Here is a 25,167-nt window from a genome sequence, read left to right on the forward strand (position 1 = left end):
TGAAACTTCTAACCCCCATACCTTTGGTCTATACCCCAGTTCTTGTATACATAAATAATAAAAAAATGACTTTATTTGGAAAAAAGTGGATCACTAAGAACTGAGTCTGATATTTCTGGGTAGACAATCTTGAATGTTGAGTCTTCAAATTTCTTTGGTGTCTTCTAAATAGCAGAAACAATTCCCTCATCTCTGACCAAAGGAGCCTCCATTACTTTTAGGTCATAAATTCACCTTCTGTTCACATAAACATTTGATCTCAACCTGTTAAATCTTTATCCTTGATTGTCTCTAGATGGATTACCAGTACCAGAAACATCTTTGCCTTAATTGGAAGGTACAGATCCTACTTCAAACTAGATGTAAAACAAGCAAATTTCCAGGTCATACTTTTATATATTTATAGAAACCAGAAAGTGTGATAGTGCAAAGGTCCATTGCACACTTAATTTCCTGTGAAGTGAGTTCCTTGATTAGAGGCAATGATGTGTGCAATACCATAGCATTGATTAAGACATTCTGTAAGTAGACAGATGGTGGCTTTGGCAAAAGCATACATGGAAAGAAGGTAAATCCATATCTAAAGCAAATGCCTATTCCAGAAAAAAAAAAAAAAAGGTTCATACCATAATGGCTATGGTTCAATATACTCAATCTGTCATCAGATAGGTTGACCCTTTTAGGAACTCTGATATATCAGGGACTCAGTTGTGATCTATGCTGCTTGAAATATTGGACATTCATCAGTGGCTAAAAGAAGGTTAGCCTAAGAGAGTGCCAGTGCATGAAAAGCCTTCACCCTTCCTACAATGGGCACTTTTTTCATAGGCAGCGACAAGAGTGTCTTGAGAAAAAAGCTGACTGACATCCATAGGCCAAGTCATCCTATCCACTTAATTATCCTCTTCTCCAGTCACCCTTTGGTGAATATCCACATGGGACATAAATCTTTGCCTTTTTTTTTTCTTTTGTCATTCAGAGAGGACTATGCACATATTTCTTTCTCAAATTTCCTTGCTACAAATTTTCCAATCATACTTTTTCCAAGTCTCTGACCATCTAAACTTTGAAGAGTCAAAATTATTATAATCAGAAAATTCTTACAGTCTCCCTAACTCCACCACCAATAAATCTCTCAAGCAATTCTCCAATAAAATCATTGCATGCTTAGTTGTGTCTTCTTGTCTTTTAAAAGCTCAAAGTTATGACTGCTGAAAAAGACCAACATAGATTCTGATATCTGATATGAAGTAACTAATAAGTGCATTATTTTTTCTTCTTCATATCTAGACATGAGAAGAATCAAAGGCAGTTCATCTTTGCAGGAAATGGACAACGAAATATTTTTACAGTTTTACATCAGGGCTGTTAACTCTCCTACTTTAAATCAATAAGTAATGTGTACAAATATTAATTATGTTAGCAATCTATAAAATGGCACTCCAGTTCATTTTTTAAATATCTATAGTAGCGCTTTAAATAATTAAAGAGTTAAACTACTTTTACTTTCCCTGCAGGTGGCACTGTGGTTTTATTTGATTAATTTTTCTTGTTTCTATTGGTACAGAAATCCATTTTTGCAATTGTTGTATTAGCAAGGTCAGGAGGACTCTGGAGGATCTAGCCACTGGTGGAATGTGCTAGGAGGCTGAGGGCTACATCATGTTTGTCGCACCACCAGTGTCCCCCCTTTTTGTAATTCCATATGTGAAACTGGGCAGTCTGTGCCCCTTTAGTGCCCTTCACCTGTCAGCACCAATCCTGATGGGTGGGTGAAAGCAGTTTATAGCTCCTTCTTTTCTTTTTACCACTAACTCAACCGTATCAAGCATCCTAGCTCTTCCACACTTGTTTCCCATTGTTCTAGCATGCATGTGGCTCCACACTGTTTCTGCTCTCTGTTTCCCAGGGCTACTGACAAGATTGACAGTCCTGCTGTTAGTGTCTCTTCCCCCAGACTATATAGACACTTGGTATATCTCTCTTCACTCAATGTTCAATGACAGTGTTTTCTGTGGGGTAGTTGGTCGTGGTTCTGATGTCCAAGGAGTACATCAGTTTCAGACTGAGATAAGGGCTCTTGTAATGCAATGTTCTTATTAACTGTTAGATTTTCCTTTCAGAGTGAAGCAAGAAACCTCTTCTGTTACCATCTTTGTGACATTATCTTCTGTGTCTTCACTTTTTCTAAATACATAGCACATCATGGCTCTGGATTTGTAGGGAGGAAACATTCTGAAATACTGATTAAACAACCTATTTTTCTGTTGACTCAAAAAGCTACTTATTTAGAATTGGTGTATTCTCAATGAAGAAAGCACTGCATAAAATTTGCCTGATAGTTGAAGTTGTCTGACACTCTCAATAGATGAAATTATAGAAATACTTTTGAAATAAGGGTGTGTGGAGTCTTTGCTAAACCTGAATAGAGTCCTTATCTCTTAACACTCAAATATTTCCATATCTACTATTGTATCATAATTGAAAGTTAAGTGCAGTCCTTGGAAATGTGTAACTGTCAATGAAACGGGGTTTGTAGATGTATAAAGTCCTGTGATTGGGTAGTCTCAGCAGCAATCTCTTTTGGGAATCATGCCCTCAGGTCACATTTTAGGTTTAGTCAATATAAATTAAAGACTCTTATATCAGCTGCTCTGATTTACTGCAGCCTCTTCCTTAGCTCTACACTATTGCTACAATGGGATTTTTCCTGATGACCAACTTATGGTAGAGGAAAATATTTAGTTATGACATGTGTATGGGTTAGGTTATGAGAGCACTACTCAAAAATGAACTTTTTCATTATAGTATGACACAGGAAGATACTAGAGGAATAATGGCAAACAGAAATTTCCTCCATGAACAATATACTGAAAACTATACTAGAATGTAATTTCCAAGAGAACTGATAACTTCCAGAAGTTAACCAGATATTCTCCAGCTTTTCTAATTATCAGCATAGGGAGGTCATTAATGTCAGGATAGTAGCAATGCAGACAATCATAGGTATAATAATACAGAATCCTTTCCATCTGTATTGATACAGTTATTGGTATTTGTTTCTGCCTGACTTGCCAGCATTATGAGGTTTGGAGCCATGATATAGAGACTAGTTAGACACCTATGATTATCCAAATATATTTTATCTACCTTAGATGAATGTAATTCATGTATGCCAGAACTGATAAATTGTCTGAATCCGGGTTAGATTTTCTGTACATATTACCTCCATAAGTAGCTCCAATTATGGTTTCACACAAGGACTTGTCTATCAACATGATAACCCATACAACATTGTCTTAGACCAAAATAATCATTTTATTTGAAATGAGCTGGTACAATGGAATGATGACCATGGGATAGAGTGGTTCTGTAGTTAATGATCAGTAACCTAGAATAAATCTAAATGAACTTCTAAACATATTACTAAAGACTCTAAAGCATCAGTTCAATGGTTCTATCTTCATGCTTAGGGCACTTTCCTTCTCATTGCAACGCATTTGTTAAGCAAAAGGCACTAAATGGGATTGTGAGTTCACATGAGTCCAAGGAATATGGATGAAGGTAGTTATATATCTTACAAAAGGATGCACTTACATAATTCTGTTCTCATAACTTGGGGTTCTGTTTCTGGTACTTAGGAACTACATTTCTGCCAGAGGAACTCAAAAACGCAGGTCACTGAAATAGAAGCTATAATTACGAGCTGACTACTTTGAATTTTTTGTGTCGTTGAATCTGCAGGCAAAGTATATTTACTATACATTCTGTCCTAGTTTGTTTATCCCATAAAGCATATGGAAGATTTACTTTGCATCACTTATTCCATGCATCTTGAAAAATATCTTGGGAATTTCAACAAGAAGCTCAAACAAGGGTATGATCAGTAAAGGTTCAGGCATTTATGAGATGAAGTTCTTGATTTCTATTCAAGTTTCTCAGCAAGATAATGCATCTGCAATAATTTGGGGAGGGTCGGTGGTACAGGAGAGAGGTGATAAATATCAAATAGTACATCAGGAGGAACTGAAGGGGCAAGGATTATAAATTGTTTTATTAATTATATTTGTTTTAAGTTGTTTTAGGAGATTACAATTGACCAACAGCTTGAAAAGGGTATTATAGTTATTAGATGTTTAGATGTCTTATTGTGTGATTACTCTTTTTTAAAACAAAATTATTTAGGAGATAAGCATGAGACAACATTATAAGCAATTCTGTTTAAGTGAACTATACCTGATACATTCTATGCTACACTTAAAACAAGCTGAACTTGACTAATGTTCTGGCGTTTAGATGGTTACTTCTTTTAGTTTTGTGATAATTCTGTTAAAGCACTCTGAGGTTTGTATAGTTTTACTAACTAAGGCTAATAACTGGAACTTCTGTGAGCATGTGAAATATAAGACAGCATGAGGTAGGATCTAACTTACCTAGAAGTTGCTTCAACTACTGATGATACAGTTCAGAAGTTCAGGAGAACTAAACTCATGGAACAAACTTTGATCAATGGGATATAGTACACAGGAGACCTGATTAATAAATCCCTTTTCTGTTACTGCCTCTGAAGTAATGCTCTGAAGCAATGATTTCTCTGTATATCTTCTCTAGAGTTTTCTTGTGAAACCGAAATGCATTCTCTTTATGAAGGAGAAACTAGTTTGATAACATATCACCAAATATTTGGTTCTTACCTTCCATGCCTCATGTTTTTCCTGTCTCACTAGCTTGGAATTGTATCTTTCAAAAATCATGAAAATCCAAGCTTTATATGAGGCTTCTGCTTTTACAGAGGAACCTGAAATGAATATAGCCTAGGTTGTCAACAGTTATCCCAACACTTACCAGTTAATATATAAAATGAGATGATGCTGCAAATCATTTGTTCGGTGAATTCAACTGATGTGATTTTTTTAGAGCAATTTCTCAGTGTCTATTAAATTTTATCTTATTATTTTTATTGAGGTAACATGAGTTTATAATGCTGTAGGATTCAAAGATATTAAGTTCATAACCATCCTCTATTAAATTTTAAATTCACATATCCAGCCCACCACTTGTTTTTATTATAAGTCTTTTCAGAATATAGTCATGTCCATTAGCTTATTTATTGTCTATGGCTGTGTTTGAGCTACAATATCAGCTTAGTAGTTGAAACCACATGGCTCATGACTCAAATATTTACTATCTAAACTTAACACAAAAAATAGTGGATCATTGGTTTAAAAGTTAAGAAAACATGATTACTTTAAAATAAGTTTATAGAAAGAGTATTCTTATGTCATTCCAAGAATTAAACTGAATATATGCTTTTTCTTCCCAGTATCTATCTTTTTTTTTTTTTCTTTCTGGTAATAAATGTGCCATCTTGAAAGATTCACTTCATTAATCTTAGCCAAGTTACTTAACTGTTTTATGCCTCTCTCTCTTCATATATATGAAGGAAAGTCTGTAAAAACAGCATCTACACCCACTGCATTATAGAGGAGATAATGCATATATAGTGCTTAGTGCAAAACTTGTTAATGCCCCTTGGCCTGCCTCTTTTTGTTCCTTGTAATTACACATGATAGTCACTTAAAATATATGACTGTCTCAGATATTTTCCTTCAAATATTCCAATAAATATATTTCCAGCAGAAAACAAAGGACATAATTTGCCTCCACATTTCCGTTGTGCTAATTTATTCATTCTCTTTTTTAGGCACACCCATGAATTTAGAATTTTGATTTTTGGCTCCCCTCTGTAGTAGAAATATATATGAACAATCTGTATATCTTATTGGACAATGGAAAATGTGGGTAACTTATTCCACTTTAGCAATTCAGTTTTCTTTAGGGCCCTCAGGTCTATGATGTGGCACTGGTTATTAATTAAAAACAAACAATGCTATGAGATAAGAACTCTGACAAAAATCAAAATTCTAGAGAAAAAGGGAAATGAGTAGAAGTTAATCTATGATAGGAACTGTCTTGAAGAATGTACATGATGATGACTATGTCATCCCCACTCTATCTGTCACAGTTGCCATAGTATGAGCACATAAACCATAGCTCATAAATGTTTCTCAGTAATACGATGAATGGGTAAAAATCAAAGGACAGGGCCTCCCTGCTGGCGCAAGGGGTTGAGACGCAACCTATGAAGCTATCTGCAGCCACTGCAGCATGAGTTCGATCCCCTGCCAGAGAGATACCTATATGGTGCAGCAGACCGCTCCTGACTCGCCCACTGCTCCCCTCAGCAGTGTATTTCAGTCGGTCTGCCTGTTCTGTTCTCCACTCTGTCTCTGGTGAATCTCTCACCCCCCATACCTCTGGCCTTTACCCCAGTTCTTGTTTGCATAAATAAATCTTAAAAAAAAAGAAAATCAAAAGACAATGTTGAGTTTTATCATTCAAGATACTGGGATAAACTGAAATACCATGCAAAAAGTAAGAAAAAATGTAGCTTTGGGCAATTCACAATAATCTGAAATAAACAGACATGTATATGTATTGATTTACTGATTCTCAAAATTCAGATTATATGAGAGTAGAAATTCAAGTTCAGCTTGCAATTAGGAGCATCATATACAGTTTTAAGCAAATAAGGAAATCTATATAAATACTAAATACATAAATATTAAAGACAGAAAAGGATCTATTTTCTAGTCCCTTTATTCATGCTGCATAGTGTAAGCAAATGAGATTAGCATGCATTTGTGAGCCTGGGGCCAGAGTCAGGGCAGAAATCAACAGGTGCTTCCAGCTGCTGATTGAAAGACAAAAAGGAAAGTTAACATAGATTAGAGCTATCTAATTAAGAGGGACTATCAGAACCAAATGATATATTAACCTTTGTTTCATCAATAAGAGTTAGACCATCCTGACTTTTTATACATTTAATTAGCCTAATTAATATGATCTACTTTGGTGAAACATAGGATGGAATTTTACATTGCAAAAATTATTGTGCAATGTATTAACTGATACATTTTTAAAATATTTAGTCATACAAGGCATTTATTAAGAACTCTTTATATGTAAATTATTGTTAGCCTTATTTCTATTATTATTTAGTAAAATTACTAGAAATGAAATTAGATATTTAAACTGAAGATTTTGTTGAATTTTATTTATTTTAATGGAAAGCTTTTAAATTATTTTAATTAACACATCTATCTACTAACTTACATATACTGATGTACTTAAGAAGAAATTAATAAATTTTAAAGATGTTTGAAATAATAATCCCAAAATTGCAGTCAGTATTATGACTCCACATGTATTCTGCTATATATTTTAAGGACTTCATACTCCTATTAAATCTGAATGATATAAAGCCATAATATTTTTCTTTGATCCTAAATTACTTGATATCCCTATTATGGTACATTATGTTAGACTACTTGCTTTGTTCTGCCATGGTCTGGTGAATTAATTATATGTAATTCTTCTTGTTCTGATTTAGCCTTTCTTCAAGATTAGATCAAAACATGAAGTATTACAGCGATAGTCCCTGATGCATTAGTTCAAGAAGCAATGTAATATCACATTTGTCACTTATTTTATCAATCTATGTATCAAAAGCACTTTGCAGTTAAATGCAGAAAGTGAAAATTCCAGCAAAGCAGTCCAGATTTCACAAGGGGAAAATCAAAGCATTTCCTCAATGTTGTTTTGCCGAGGAACACAGATCTAACAAGTAGGAGTAATTAGGAAAATTAGGGATAACTCTACCTATCTCCTTCCTTAAGTCCATAGATGAATATGCATCATAAAACTTTAGAGTAAATACTACCAGTTGGGGAAAAAATGTATGTAAGTTGAATTGTTGATACATTAAGGCATAGATTTTCTACCTCCATTTTCTAAAATTTCCATATAGTACCACTTTTGGTGAAATACAGTTTTGGTTATTAAAAAAAATATTTCCATAATTTATTAATTGCATTGACTTCCTCAATTTCACATATAGAGGTGACACTTTGATAGTTTGCTTACACTTAAATCATTTTAAAAAAGGAGAAATGTTATGTTTTTATTTAAAAAGGTATGTAAAGTTAATAACAATAGCTACTTTTACAGATTATGGAGCTGTATTTGTGTGTACTTAACTAACAGCATTAAAGAAATATGTATTTTTCTAGAATAAGGGACCAGGAAAATGAATAACTGTAAGAAAGTGAAAATCAAAATCAACAAAAAACTATGAACCAGAGACACTTTTTGGGGGATGGGGTTGGGAGGGGAGGGATTGGGGTCAAAATGGGGGGGTTGCAATTGTATGGAAATATAAAAATAAAATATATTATTTAAAAAAAGTATTTTTGATCATAGTGAACAAATTAAAAAATAATAACTTTAGGAGTTATAATGAAAGTTACAGCTTTCCCATATTAACAGCCTTTAATCAAAACAAACCTGAAGCTTTACTTTTTTTTTTTTTTTCCTACCAGATAGCATTCCTACTCTGTTGCCTGCCTTTGGGTCTTTCAACCACAAGTAATGATTCCTGACTACCTTGCTGTAATACATTCAGCTATAGCACATAACTTTCACTTACTCTCATTTGGGGGATATAGGGCAGAATTATGAACATCTCTTCCAAATGAATTTGTTTAAATCCATTCTTCCATATTTCAGAATGCGACTGTATTTGCAGACAGAGCCTTTAAAGAGATAATTTAAATTGAATGAGCTCATTGGGGGAACAGAGATGGGGGTCCTAATCCAACAATACCGGTATTCTTAAAAAGGAGATTAAGTTATACAGAGGAAAGATCATGTGAAGGCTTAAAGAGAAGATCATCTAAAAGACACAGGGAGAGGTCCTCAACAGAATTTTTGGGTCTTTTTTGCCTCCAGAATCACTAACAAATGATTTTTTTATTTAAGCCACCCAATCTTAGGACTTTGTTATATTGATTATACTCTTGGTGGCTCTAAATTTGAATTCAACAAACTCTATAGAGCAATTAAATGAATAATTAGCACCTGAAGAGACTAAAAGAGAAGCAAATATGTAACCCAAGACATGAACTCCAAAATAAGCATTTTTTTAAAGATTTATTTATTTTTATGCAAGGACTGGGTACATGCCAGAATAGCGGGAGGGTGAGAGGATTCACCAGAGACAGAGCGGGGAGCAGAACAGGCCAAAGGACCGAAATACACTGTGGAGGGGAGCAGCAGGCGTGACAGGAGAGGTCTGCGCACCATGTGGGACTCTCCCCAGCCGGCTGGTATCAAACCCGCATGGAACCCACGCTGCAGAGGCTGCGGAGAGCTTCACAGTGCCGCGCCCAATCCACTGCGCCACCAAGGGGAGTCCCAAAATAAGCTTTCTCCTCATTATTCTGGCAGACCTCTTACTCTGACAGTCATTAATGATATTATCTCAGTTTGAGATGGAATACAGATCAATCTCCACAAATTGGTAAAACTGCTGATAGAAAATTACATTATTCTATATTTCTTGTTGGCTAGTCTTGGTGGCATCTATAATGTGGCTAATACTTCTTGTACTAGGATCATCGAACCAGACAAGATGAACCAGGTCCCATTGCCTTAAGGAAACAGATACTTGATTAACTAAGATTAGTCCTCATGGGCTATAGAATTTGTTCTCTTGACCTAGGCTGAGAAACTGGTGTTGGCCATTTTCAAAGCACCTTACAGGGAATACCAACTGTTCTTGTTTTCATCATACTGATCATAATGCTGGTCTGTTGCATATTGCCCAGAGATTGATTGATTGATTGATTTTTAAAGATTTATTTATTTGTACAAGAGCTGGGGTACAGGCCAGAGGCATGGGAGGGTGAGAGAGACAGAGTGGGGAACAGAACAGGCAGATTGACTGAAATACACTGCTGAGGGGAGCAGCGGGTGAGTCAGGAGAGGTCTGCTGTGCCATGTGGGTTGCTCCCTGGCCAGGGATCGAGCTCGTGCTGCAGTGGCTGCAGACAGCTTCATAGGTTGTGTCTTAATCTCTTGCACTACTGGGGAGGCAATGTCCAGAGATTTAAGTGTTTCTAAAAATCTGCTATTTAAATAATCACCATACTATAAAACTAAAAGATGTTGCAATGTAATTATCTATAAATATAACTGAAAAATCAATGACAAAAATCTAAATTACTAGATCACAAGTGGTCTGAATTGGCCCACTTATCACAAGTGAGGGAATGACTAGAAGGGGTGACTGAGTGAAAATATAAAAACACATGATAATTAAACCAGGTACTAGAAAAACCCAGTATAAATGTATGATCTACTTTTCTTGAAGCCAAATAGCAACCCTTATAGCAATGTGCCCAAAAAATCGCCAGGGCCTTATTAATAACTGATAGCTTTCTTAATTCTTGCACCCACTTCCAACTTAAGACCACTTGGAGAAAGTTAAGTATATACCCATTAGTAATCATATTGGAAACCAAACTTCTCCTTAGCCTACCTAACTTTTCCATACCAACAGTTTCCAATTAGGGCATATCTTATCTTAAGTCTTCATTTTTCCCCCCACTACAAAGTCTCCTCATTCCTCTGCCTGCCTAAATTTCTCTACCAAAGGCATATATCAGTTCCTGAATTCTTTATATAACAATCTTTGAATAACTTTTGCTTGGTCTTATTAGGGTTGTCTTCATTTATTTGTACATGCATACTAATTTAATAATAGCTGCTAGATAGTATTGTATTTCTGTTGCCAACTTTCAAATATTTGAAATTCTTCACATTGGTGGAATGAAAAAAAAAAAAAAAGGTTGATAACAGGTTCTTGGAATCGTGGCTATATTTCAGAATTTTCCAAAGAAACAAAACCAGTATGTGTCTTTGTATATGTAATCTATTATATCTGGTTTGGCTAATGTCATATTATGAAGGCCCCAAATCTGCAGGGTGAGTCAAGTTAATGATCTATAGAAGAAGGATAGTTAATGATTTAGTTCCAGTCTGAAGGAGATATGAGAAGCAGTGAAAGCAGTGATGTATTCTAGCTTGGAGACCAGTAGATTCAGGACAGATGAAGAACAGATGCTTTACTTTGAGTCCAAAGGCAGGAAAAAAAGTCAGTGTACCAGTCAGAAGGCTGTTAAGCAAGACGAATGCACCCTTACTCAGTGTAGGATGCATCTTTTTTGTTCTAGTCAATCAATCTACTGATGGAACAAAGTCCACTGACACAAGGGCTATCAGTTTTACTCAGGCTATGGCTTTAAATGTTAATCACATCCATACCCTTATGGAGAGCCCAGAATGTTTAACAAAATGTATATGCAACTTGTGGTCCAATAAAGGAGACATATCAAATTACCTATTAAGTGCCAAACATTTTTCTAGTTCCTCTTATAAGGAAAGAGTAAAAACTATTCTAAGCATTATAAAATAGAATTATCTGAGATGAAGTAAAAAAGGAGACTAACAGAAATTTAACATGCAGATGTGATGACAAATTCAATTCGAGATATATTAAGTTTGGTATATACTGATATATTCAAGTGCATACAGGAAAAAAAAACAGTGTATAAGTGTGACCAATAGGAGAAATATTAGTACTGAAGATATAAAATTGAGAGACACTGGATTATAGGCAACGAGTAAAACATGATGATAGGAGAGGTCTCTTGTTAAAGACCATAGCTGAAGAAAACAATAGCAGCTAGGACCGAGTTCTGAAAAATTCTAACATTTAGAAGCCAGATAGGTGAAAAAATGACTGAGGAGAAGCAGAATTTTTTATTGATGAAATGCAGAAATAAAAGTGTCATATAAAATAAACTTTACAAAAAGTGAATAGTCAGCTGTATCAAATAGAACTAGGAGACTGATTAGTAGGTGAATGAACATTATCAACTATGCTTTGCAATATGGAGGTCATTAAGGTCTGTGAAGAGAAGTTTCTATAGTAATTCCAGTGAAAATCTACGTAATGTGGTCTAACTGACTAGACTTTTGGTTTTGGTTCAAAGGTGAACTAGATAACTCAAAAATAACTAAAAATACAAAAAGTGACAATATTTTTAAGTGTTTGGCTGAGAAGGTGTAAAAAAGAAGAAATATATGGAGACCGGAAACCAAATAGGAATTGTGTAAGCTCTTAACTAAGAAACATATGCCTTTAGGGCCTCCCCGATGGTGCAGCGGTTGAGCGCTGGGTTGCAAAGCTGCCTGCAGCCTCTGCAGCACTGGTTCAATCCCCGGCCTACGGGCGAGGGTCTCACATGGCGCGCAGACCTCTCCTGCCACCCACTGCTCCCCGCAGCAGTGTACTTCGGTCCTTCTGCCTGTTCTGCTCTCCCCTCTGGCTCTGGTGAATTCTCCCACCCTCCACGCTTCTGACTGTACCCAGTGCTTGTATAAATAAATAAATAAATCTTAAAAAAAAAAAAAAAGAAACGCATGCCTTTATAAGAGACATAAAATATACATGACTCCTTAAGGAGACATAATATGTGGGAGGGAGACTTAATATTATCCAGTTGCTAAATGTTCTTAAATAAAGCTATCAATTTCAATTCAATGCACTCAAAATTAAAGTCACACTGGATTTTGCCATGGAACCTGACTTTCTTATTCTTCAATTTATATGGCAAAGCAAATGAATATGAACCACTATTAAAAATTAAACAGAGGGCCTCCCCAGTGGCGCAGCGGTTGAGCGCTGGGTTGCGAAGCTGCCCGCAGCCTCTGCAGCATCGGTTCGATCCCCGGCTGCTCCCCGGCCACCGGAGGAGGGTCCCGCATGGCGCGCAGACCTCTCCTGCCGCCCGCTGCTCCCCTCAGCAGTGTACTTCGGTCCTTCTGCCTGCTCTGCTCCCCGCTCTGGCTCTGGTGAATTCTCTCACCCTCCCGCGCTTCTGACTGTGCCCAGTGCTTGTATAAATAAATAAAATAAAATAAAATAAAATAAATCTTTAAAAAAAAAAAAATTAAACAGAGGTGTTACCACATATCAAAGCACACATTATGTAGAATATGATATCATCTAAGTAAATATAAATATTCTAATTAAAATTAAACAACATTTGCAAAGGCCTACGTATTTCCTAAGATTTATATTTTTAGGGATAAAAATGGCAGAATAAGGGCCTCCCCTGGTGGCGCAGGTGGTTGAGTGCAGCGCTATGAAGCTGTCCGCAGCCTCTGCAGCGCCTGTTTGATCCTGGCTGGCCAGCGAAGGTCCCACATGGCACAGCAGACCTCTTCTGTCTCGCCTGCTGCTCCCCTCAGCAGTGTATTTCATCAGTCTGCCCGTTCTGTTCCCTGCTCTGCTCTGGTGAATCCTCTCACTCTCCTGTGCATCTGGCCTGTACCCCGGTTCTTGCATAAACAAATAAATAAATCTTTAAAAAAAGGGGCAGAAAAAATCTGTGAGGATAAACATCAAACAATTGCAAGTTTTTGGTTTTGGCATGGTATAAAAAGGAACTCTAGTTTACCTATAAAAGCTTCAATTATGTATTCACTATTAGTTGGGAAACACATTTTATTTAAATAGGAAAGCATAAGAATTGCAGAGGCAGACATTATAAGCTAAGGATCTCTTCAGAAGATTGTTAATGAAAGAAAAAAAATGGGTACTGTTTTACAGATATGCAAAATACAAAGACATGTTTGAATATTAATAGGAATGAGCCTTTGGAGAGAGAGAGCTGAAAAAACAAACACTAGATGAATAATGGAGGAGTCAAGATCCAGGGAATCTGAAGAGGAACTGGACTGTTCTGAGAGCAGGAACCCTGCAGATGCTGATAGATTTTCAAATTTACATTGAGAAGGGAATGATATCAGTGCTGTTTTTTTTTTTTTTTTTTAAGAGTTATTTATTTATTTATACAAGCACTGGGTACACTCAGAAGCACAGGAGGGTGAGAGGATCCACCAGAGACAGAGCAGGGAGCAGAACAGGCAGACTGACCAAGAAATACACTGCTAAGGGGAGCAGCAGGGCGCAGGAGAGGTCTGCGCACCATGTGGGACCCTTGCTGGTGGCCGGGTATTGAACCAGCACTGCAGAGGCTGTGGGCAGCTTTGCAGCCCAGCACTCAATCGCTGCGCCACCAGGGGAGGCCCTCAGTACTGGGTTGTTGGGTCAGACTGTCTGAATATGATTTTTCTGTTTTGTATCTTATGAGCTGTGACACCCTAGGAAAGTTACTTATACTTCTCTGTGGTAGATTAATTAAGAAAGCAAGAAGAGGAGTTGAAAAGAGATTATGGTATGGTAACATATATTTGAAAAGAAGTGAATCAATACTTCCAACACATTTAGTGTTATAAAACATCACTACCTCAATTAAAAAAAAAAGAATAGAATTAACTGGATTTTTGGACAACTGCAAGAATCCATTAAAGGTTGTCAACTATGAACCTATAGTTTAGAGACTAATATGATTTAAACTTATCCGATATGTATTTATACTTAGCATTCCCTTTATACCCAATATCTTCATGTGTTTTACAAACATTACTTCTTTCAATACAAAGACAAATAATTCCAGCTTTATCTCCTTATACCAATATCGGGTAATGCCCTGAAAATACACATTCTTAAAGCAGTAACTCACCATCATACATTCTCACAATAAGCACAGTTCTGGTCTATTCATGACACAGCAATAATGGCGATCCTTACAAAGTATAAAGAGATTCTATCACCTATTTGTTCCAAACCCTCCCATGACCTCTCCTAGCATTAAAAACCCAATACCTTAATAAGGCTTACAAGCCACTACATGCTTTGCAACCTGCTAATCTCTGTTTCATATCCCTCTGCTCTCACTGTAATTCAGTCACTCTAGAGTCTTGCTATACATTGAATATTAGAAAGATATGCTCTGGCCTCAGGGACAAAGACACAGTTTCCTTTACAATTGTGCCAAAATGTATATTGTAATTTAAAGGATAAGTATCTTAAGTGGAAATTAATGAGAAAGAAATAGAAAACTTCTTAAAATAATTTTAAGTTAAATTACTCTCTATTTATATTTAAAGTATCCCTTCATTATTATAGTTCACTGAAAAATACACCCTCTGAGGTTAGAAAATGTTTAAATGGAAACTGCATTACTTCTGTTTCTCTACTTTTATAACTGGAGAATTTAAAAAATGGTGGCAGATGCATCATGGAGGAGATTCAATACTGTCCATTAGTAAAATGAATGTACCTCTGTTTTTTATTCTGATTTGGAATAATGGCATATATATGCTAAGAACATGCCCTGTTATTTTGTAAAATTCCTAAACAAAGTTACAAAGGTAAAGTTAGATAAAAGTTTTGAAAAATTCTGAAAAATACAATGATTTATGATTTAGAATGCTAGTAGCATGGGATAAAGTGCTCAGTTGTTGACATTTACTTGGGTAATCATTTTGAAACTTAATCTACTCAATGAGTGACACAGAAAAAAGAAGATACACTATTGTTGTAGGTATTAAATGATACTCTTTTAAGAATGAATCCCTTAGTTATTACAATTTTCAAATACAAATGGGTAAATTCAAGTGTCCACATGACAGCAAAAAACATTGGGTATTAAATTAAATATCCTATAAAATTTTGATTCAATCTTCATTATTATCAAGTGTTTTTTCATGCATGGAATGGTTTGTGGGACATTTATCCATTCTTTAAAGAAGTATAGTTAGAGATTTAAAAAAAACTAGACTGGTAGATACATAAGCACAGATAGCTTGAAATGTCTCATAGATAAGAAACTTAAGTAGCTCAAGTGATTGGTCAAAACAGAGGTCCCAACTTCTTGTGTGTAATCCAGGAATATATGCTATATATTTCTAACATTTTCCTAATCTTCCAACAGTCTCTCTAGTTTATTTTAATTTATCTACATATGTGTCCAGACACATGCAAATACAAATGCACCTATTTTACAATCACACTTTTCAAAATAAAAATGACAATCCCTATGAAAACATAAATAATGAAACACTAGTGTACTTTCATTGTGAGAATTTTAATAGAAAGGTCAATCTTGTATGTTGAAATTATTGTCAGTCAATTTTCTTACTAACAGTGTGTCCTTGACCAGAGTTTTTTGACCACCCTGCGATGGTTTCTCATCAATAGAATAATACGTAATTCTTATCACAATAGTTTACAGCAAATATCAAATAAAATAATGTACATAAAATATTTTGAAAATCAGAATGTACAAACAAAATATAATAGCAAATGATGACTGAGGCCAAAGAAAATACTAACACATGAAATAATGCATAAATAATGTATTTGCAAATCAGCGAATTATAATACTTCAAATCACCATATTAATTTATATAGTTAGGCACATATTACAACAGTATTTGTTGTAATTGTATTTCCTGTTACATGTAAGGGTCTGTATTTACAAAGAATATCATAAAACTAATATTTGAAAATATAATCATTACCTGATGAATTTACTAATTGTCAATAAAAATAACAGTTTGCTATAAAAATTAAGATGAAAACAGTATTATTTGAAGTGAAATTGACTTTAATTCTTGAAAGTAATAATAAAATTCATGAACTACCTATTGATTCAATTCTCTCTGAAGTATAGTTCTTCAAATGCCTTTTGTCATCCATTCAATTCAATCAGATGTGTAAGTCCATGGAAACCAAAGAGAGAAGCTTATAAAGTTTTGTATCACTTTATAATGCTAACATCTATAATGGCTTATTTTTTTTTTAAAGATTTATTTTTATTTATTTATACAAGCACTGGGTACAGTCAGAAGCGCGGGAGGGTGAGAGAAATCACCAGAGCCAGAGCAGGGAGCAGAGCAGGCAAATGAAGTACACTGCTGAGGGGAGCAGCGGGCGGCAGGAGAGGTCTGCGTGCCATGTGGGACCCTCCTCCGGTGGCCGGGGATCAGCGGGAATTGAACTGGCGCTGCAGAGGCTGCAGGCAGCTTCGCAACCCAGCGCTCAACCGCTGCGCCACAAGTTATTTTAATGGCTTCAGTGGATGTTTATCTTGGTATAAGGACATTTACATATTTATTATATATACATTATCAATTTATATGCATTTTTTGGTGTCTTTGTATATACTAAGTATATCTGTAATGGAGGAGATTCATATTCTGATTTTTAAACATTTTATTCACATTCTAGGCCCAGAAGGGACACAAGAGCAGAACTGGGTCTATAATGGAAGTTTCCCACCCCTCAACTCATTATTTTATCCATTGTTCCAGTAACAATACCAAGTTGATTGTATTATCAAGGTATGTAGCAGACTCTCCAAGCTTCCTCAACTCTAGTTTCAGGTGTATACAATTTCTGACTAATAAAATGAGCAAAAGTTTGATATAAGCTGGGTGGTTTCAAACTTCAGAGTTAATACCTCTTCCTCAGCAATGCCATATTTTTAAAATGAAAGTCAATTTTAAGAAGTCAAATATCCAAGTCAATTTGTGCTTCTGAAATGGAGAGCTCTAAAACTCATTGATATGAATGAGATAAGATTAGGAGAAAATTAAGTATATAAAGTGATGCCAAATATAGGTAAAATTTCTTTGCATGCCTGTTACCACTATCAAAACAAAATTAATATATGAATTATTTTATATAGCAACAGTAATACTCTTCAAAATTAACAAAAGAAATAATTTTTAATCCCCAACACTGTAAAACTGAGATAAGTATTTTTTTAAAATTTCTCTTTAGTATATATACTTAATTTTTGGCTTAAGTAAAAATAATTATATCTACAGCTCGCATAAATTTATACACAGCCTCAATCACCCTATCACTTCTTTATCTTATTGTCCTTATATTCCTTTACCATAACATTTTTTACAACAAACTTTCCAGTAATATATCTCTTAAAGTTGGATCATACTATTCATCACACAGAAAATGTATCAATACTAGTATAGAATCATACACCATTCATCTAATATATAAATATCTATATCTATGTATACAATCTGAATATTCTGGCTATTTTTTTCAGATTCATGATTAATTTAAACCTTACTCTACTGGTGTGTAGTGACAAGTGAATAAGACACTTTTCTGAGTAAACAAGTTTGATTATCAAAGATTATTGAAGTTTACTGACAGTTGGTGAATAAATATTAAGCAATTATATATTTTGTATATTTTAGAAGATAATCAAGTTTATTTTGGGGGTGAGATAATTATCTGATTCTAATCTTCTGTGTTTTAAAATAATAAATGTCACATATATATTTTAATCTATTGGCTTAATTGCTTGTTTCATTTGAATTTTAAAAATTGATTTCCCTATCAAAAAAAATCTTATCTGCCTGTCCAAGGTTTAATTACCAAATGTATAACAAGTAAAATTTTCCCCAAGGGTTAATTTTAACTGCCTTTCTGCATCTTGCCCTTGTTCCAGAAGAATAAAAGTGTGTTTATAATTGTGTTTATAAGCCAGAGTCTGACTGCAGCCCAACAATGATCCCCAATTAGTAGCATGAGTTGTCTCCTTTCTAAAAAAAAGCATGTATCCCAACAGATGGTGCTGATGGACATCTACAAAACATTGAAAAAAAACAAAATTTTATATTTGGCCAAGTGTTCATTGATGTAGAGGATAATAAATTTTCCTGAAACCTGGAAATAAAGGAATTTGATTTCCTAATAAGCTAGATGCCTGGCAGAGCATGAAACCTAAGAGACCAACATGGTTGTTAAACTCACACAGAGTTTATGCAAACAAAATCAACAATATTTCTACCTCATATGATTATCCATATTATATGTATGTGCTAAGAATTTTTGAACATACTTTACATTACTTTATTCTAAATGCACAAATATCGCACTACTTTTAGCTGTTTTATTTTTTAAGACTCATTTTTATTTATGCATACAAGAATTGGGGTGTAGGCCAGAGGTATGGGGGTCAGAGGAATTACCAGAAACAGAGTGGGGAGCAGAACAGGTGGGTCTACTGAAATACACTGCTGAGGGGAGCAGCAGGCAAGACAGGAGAGGTCTGCTGCAACATATGTGGGTTAGCTCCCTAGCCAGGATCGAATTCATGCTGAAGTAGCTGGTGATAGCTTGACAGCACTGAGACTTAACCCCTGTGCCACTAGGGAGGCCCCTATCTTTAGCTGTTTTAATTAAATAGCTCATCAATTCTAAAATAAATTATTTTATACTAGATTATATCCATATACTTCTTTTCCCCCAGTTATTTGTAAATGCACTCCAAAAATTATTTCATAAAACTAACTAGATATAGAAAAATTATCTGTCTGCCAACCTCAGTCTGCTGATTTGATTCAGACTTTATAGATTGCAAAGTATTTTAAACTACATCATTACATTTGCACTTGAGTAAAGTTCTTACAATTGGACTATAATTTAAAAATACCTAATGTTCTTTTACAAATAGTAAAGCGTGTAGAAGTATTTTACCAATTACTAAGCATAACAGTAACAAGTGCACATGTGTGAGTGTTTGTGTGTGTGACTGTGTTTTGAAACACTGAGTATATCTTTAACATCAATCACATGAGGGCTATATAAAAATGAAGAATATTTGATTTTAATAATATACTCAGTCATCGTCTATATTTCATTTTCACTATTATCTTTTAAGAGACTATAAAGTGAATAGCCAGTTTTTAAAGAGACAATTTTTAATGATCTCATCAAATCTTTTGTGTTTTTTTAAATTTTTAAATTTTTGTTTTTAAGATTTATTTCTTTATTTATGCAAGCATTGGGTACAGTCAGAAGCGCAGGAGGGTAAGAGAATTCACCAGAGCCAGAGGGGAGAGCAGAGCAGGCAGACTGAAAAAGTACACTGCTGAGGGGAGCAGCAGGCACGGCAGGAGGTCTGCGTGCCATGTGGGACCCTCCCCTGGTGGCCTGGGATGGAACCCGCACTGCGGGCTGCTTTGCCACCCAGAACTCAACTGCTGTGCCACCAGGGAGGCCCAAATCTTTTGTGTTTTAAAATAATAAATGTCACCATATATATTTTTATGCTTAATTGCTTGTCTCATTTGAATTTTAAATATTGACTTCTCTATCAAAAAAATCTCATCTGCCTTTCCAAGATTTAATTACCAAATGCATAACAATTATTTTTTTAATCTAAAATCACTTCTAACTACTACATTATAACCATATACTTCTGTATTCCAAGTTATTTGTAAATGTCATTCAAAAATTTGACTCAGGTGCAAAGTCTGTGTAAGTCTTTATATCATAATAGAATATTAGGTATTTTGAATCATAGTCCAATAGTTGTAAGAATTTTACTCAAATACAAAATGCAATGACATAGTTTAAAGTACTTTACAATCTATCAAATCTGAATCAAATTGGCAAGGTGCAAAGTGTTGAACACCTTTATTTCAATGATTTAAATATCTACTACTTGATAAATCTTGACATTGACAATACTTAAAATAATAGGGGTAAATACCATTATGAATAACTTTCCATCGACATTAATTGGTTAAAAGTATACATCATAAGCACTCAAATACACAAGAGATTGATCTCCAATGTCATTTCATTTGTATGAACAAAAGCAACAAAATGTGCACTGACCTTTCCCTTACATCTCCCTCCTTTAAGGTAACTGAAATTAGATGGAGTGTCAATTACATAACTAGAAACTATTTTAAGTTTGACATTTTATTTTTCAAATTATTTAACTGATTTCTTCACTACAGCTTGTTAGATATATATGTATATACAAATGCACCTATAACTATATATATTAATTAATGTAAACTATATTGTGTGTGTATGTGTGTGTGTATATATATGTGTGTGTGTGTATATATATATATATATATATATATATATATATATATATATGTCTCGATATAAGCATGTATAATTACAATATGGTTTCCAGATTAGATTTTTTCCCCCACACTGGAAATTTATAAAATGTTTGTCTGTTTCTACCAAAGGGAATCTCTGACTCGAGATCTTTGAGATTTTTTTTTTTAAATCTGTTTTGTTATTTCATTAGTTTTCTCCTTCAGTCCATCTTAGGCAAGAACATAAGTCAGCAGTGACCACACTGGAATTTGTTTAATGTCTAGGTTTAGTTAAATTGGCATAACTACACAATTATTTGTGTGTTATGTGTATCTTTTGTTACAATATTAGGACTCATAATTTCCTACTTCTCATATAAAATAATCAATGTCTTTGAGAAGCATAACCTTAGCTTTTTAAAAGTCTTGTGCTGTATCAAATTGCAAAGCATCTGCTCTCTGCCAGCATTATAGTGAGAGGTGTAAGGGTAGAACAGAGATGACCTTAGATTAGCATAGGGAGTGAAAAATGTCAGTGTGAGTAACTGAATTAAACTCTTACACTCATTATTGAGAGATTCACAGAGAGTGGGAGGGAGAAAGAAATTGACCACATATCTGTGTATTTATTTACCCATTTGTTGTGTTTCATTTAATTCATGGAAGAAGCATAACCTTTGTTCTAGAAATTGGATATGGTTTGATGATGTGCAGTGTATTTTATGGTATAGTATATGTAAGTAGTTTGTATATGAGGATATGAAATGTTCATAGCAGAAATTATTTTCTTCAAATTGATTTAACTATTTTGCAGAATGTCTATCACTTTATAATGCACATTTTCCAATTTAATAGTTGCCCCTGGTAGATAACTTTGGCTCAAATTATTTTCAGACTAAAAGACTTCGTATATACTGAGTATGAATTGTTGTGAAGCAAAATATGAAAATCTTCAAAACTTTAAATGTGAGATTCCATGCAAGTAAACCAAATGTCTGAAAAACATTTGTCTTGCTGTGTCATAGAGGCAAAAAATAACACGATGTTTTAACAAAATATAATTTCTATATAGGACATTATTCTAATCAAAGCATGTTCTGAAAATCTTTATGGAATAATTTAAAACAACTGTTAATCATAAGCAAACTGTTAATAATTTTTGCATAGGAATGATTGTTTTATTTTAAAAGTATTAAGGCAGGGCCTCCCCGGTGACACAGCAGTTGAGTGCACACTTAAAATGAGTAATTTTAAGAGATCATAGTATGGCATGGGAGGAATAGTCAGTTCTCAGGGTATCACAATCTCAGGTATCACTTGGACAGGTAATAAGAGGTACGCTTTAACTAGTAACAAATGCTGTAAGATATTTTGTTAACAATTTAAATCAGGGCCTCCCCGGTGGCACAGCGGTTCAGCGCTGGGTTGCAAAGCTGCCCACAGTCTCTGCAGCGCCGGTTCGATCCCTGGCTGCTCCCCGGCCACCAGAGGAGGGTCCCACATAGTGCACAGACCTCTCCTGCCGCCCGCTGCTCCCCTCAGCAGTGTACTTCGGTCCTTCTGCCTGCTCTGCTCCCCACTCTGGCTTTGGTGAATTCTCTCACCCACCCGCGCTTCTGACTGTACCCAGTGCTTGCATAAATAAATAAATAAATCTTAAAAAAAAAAAAAAAAAGCCACTGAGGACTCTGACTCCTCCTTAAAAAAAATAAAACAAAACAAAACAAAAAAAAAATAAAAGTATTAAATCAATTACTTGGGCATTGGATTAAAGTTAACTGATAAATAATAGAAAAAAATATTATGTTGGAAAAAATAAATCAGAAAAAAATATTTCTAAGTAGTCACATGCATTAAAGAAAGTATAAGATAGGTGAAAATATGCTGCTTGTGTTTAAATAAAGAGTTATTTCATTGGAAGATATGATTTTTTTATTAATAGGAACCGGGTATACTGGTACATAATTCAAGTGGATATTAATTACATTTTTTCACATTGCCTATATTTAAAATTTAATTTTATAATTTGAGTAGATAATCACTAGCAATTATCTCTAAATAGAAATAGCTTTTTAGAAAATTAAAGGGCAATTTAAATAATTTTTAAGCCATAAAATATCAAAAAGGGAGCTAAACAATATCTCAAGTTGAGTGAAGAGAGAATAAATTTTCATAAATTGTATAGGATTATGGTATGAAACTTCATATTTTTGCTAGTCAGGTATTCCTATATTCATGAATAAATGAGTTAGGTTCAGTAAAAAAATCATCTCTTTCAATTGTTATATCATGCAACTTACACATTCCAATTCCTTATACCAAGTCTTTCTAGCCTTGTTTGTTCCTATAAAAAGCAAATCCCTTTTCTGCCTGATTTTGACAAATTTATATCTCTGATCACTAAACCTTTCTCTCTATTCCAAGGGTCCCACGCCTTTTAATTGCAATAATCCTTCCGCCATTAATACAAATTCTTATTGAATACAAGACCCACATAACTAAGCTGGCTTTGCTTTTTAGGACTATTTATTACAAGTTTTGAATATAAATTATTTCTGTGCTCTTCTGTATACTGGGTAGCTGCTACTTACTGGGAATATAAGAGAACATTTTCCCCAATATTTTAACACTATCCTACTTCTGTTTTCTCCTTTGCCTCAGTGAAACTGCCGTTGTTTAGAAAACAACTCAGTAGAATGTTGAAGAAAGTCTTCTCAGTGTTAATATGGGAACCAAGCTGATGAAGGATAGGCAAGAACCCTATCAGCTGTAATTAGGAATGTTAGGTACTGAAGAGAAAAGACAGGAAATTAGAATACACAGGGAGAAACTTCAAAAATATGCTTAAAAGTGATATTGTTGAGATTTCCCCAGCATTGAACAATGGACCTACGCACAGAAATGTGTAATTGTTAGTTGTATATTTTTCTCATAAATGGAACTGTCTTCATGGAATCCCTCAGAGAATACGATACAGCCAAATATTTCCCTGTATTTGTGTGGTAGTGAATTAGAAGAGGGGCATACAATGAACGTGTGACCTCCCCTAACTTCCCTGGGATCTAAGTAGGATACTCATATTCATGTTAGGAAAGGCAGCAAAAATGCAGCACTCCATTCCAGTGACTCATAGGAGAGGAGAAGATAGAGATCTAAAGTGACTGCTTTCTCTATTAATGTTAAGTAAATTAAAAGCTAATGGGGAACAGAAAGCACTACTTAGAAACAATACTAAGCAAGTGCCAGACTGTAGCAAATAAAGTATCTAAGTACTGAGTGATCTAAGTACTGAGTGAAAAGTAAATATATTTACTGAGTAATCTACCCATTAAATTAGATTAATTAAATTAGTTTTTAAATCGTGAAACCATCAATTCTTTTCTTTTTTTTTAAGATTTATTCATTTATGCATACAAGAGCTGGGGCACAGGTCAGAGATGTGGGGGTTGAGAGGATCCACCAGAGACAGAGTGGGGAACAGAACAGGCAGACTAACCAAAATACACCACTTAGGGGAACAGCAGGCGAGACAGGAGAGGCCTGCCTTGCCATGTGGGTTGCTCCCTGGCCAGCCTGGGATCAAACTAGTGCTGCAGAGGTTTTGGATTGCTTCATAGTGCGGTGCTCAAGCCCCTGCGCCAACAGGGAGGCCCAAAACCATCAATTCTTTACTCTGAAAAAGGCTTTGAGTCTCTATCCTGTTCTAAGCATGCCCTTCACAAATCTCTTTCCCCAAAGATGTGGTTTCTCTTCTGTTCCAATCTCTAGGAATTCTGTCTGTACTGCAGACTCAGACCAATGTCCCATCTCCACCAAGCCTTGTTCATCTCACCTTTGAGCTATTTCTTCTTTGATCTCCTATCCTTTTTTGTTCCACCCCTATTCGTTTTTACATGCAGATTACCCTCCCTTCCATTATTTGTGCTTCTTTAATTCTTCTCAATGGATGTTAATTTTTGGGATAGAGACAAATGTATTTTTAATCTTTTCATGAAGAATCCCAATATACATACAGTTTTAACACCCACCAACACTTTTTTTTAAACTTATTTCATTCGCTGTCCTAAATATTTATTTTATATATATTTTACATCATTTTCATTTTTTGCACAATGTATGCATTTTCATCTTGGTCTCTCCTCCCCTCCCCCCTTTCCCCTGTAGTGTGTCTCTGGTTTATAGTTGCTTGTTGATTTTGATTTTTACTTTATTATAATTAAGTCTTTTTCCTGGTCCCTTATTTAGGTTTTCTAAATTCCTGCTATGAGTGAGACCATCCAGAGAATAACTAAATTAATTATATCTAATTAATTATTTTATATATTTTTTAAAGATTTATTTATTTATGCAATCACTGGGTACAGTGAGAAGCACAGGAGGGTGAGAGAATTCACCAGAGCCAGAGCGGGG

At 34.9% G+C, this 25,167-nt stretch overlaps 1 long non-coding RNA gene across 1 annotated transcript in view; it reads right to left on the reverse strand.

The window, feature by feature from the left end:
- Positions 1 to 6,659: 6,659 nt before the first annotated feature.
- Positions 6,660 to 25,167, reverse strand: part of LOC119253358 (uncharacterized) — a 73,098-nt gene continuing 54,590 nt past the window's right edge. The window contains exons 5-6 of the long non-coding RNA XR_005127053.2: positions 8,549 to 8,654; positions 6,660 to 6,754 (exon numbers count right to left, since the gene is read on the reverse strand). This is a non-coding gene — a long non-coding RNA (uncharacterized LOC119253358). The remainder of the gene's footprint in view (positions 6,755 to 8,548; positions 8,655 to 25,167) is intronic.

This window comes from Talpa occidentalis, unplaced genomic scaffold, assembly GCF_014898055.3.
Source record: "Talpa occidentalis isolate TD23 unplaced genomic scaffold, MPIMG_talOcc4v2.1 talOcc4.2, whole genome shotgun sequence".
Lineage (NCBI taxonomy): Eukaryota > Metazoa > Chordata > Mammalia > Eulipotyphla > Talpidae > Talpa > Talpa occidentalis.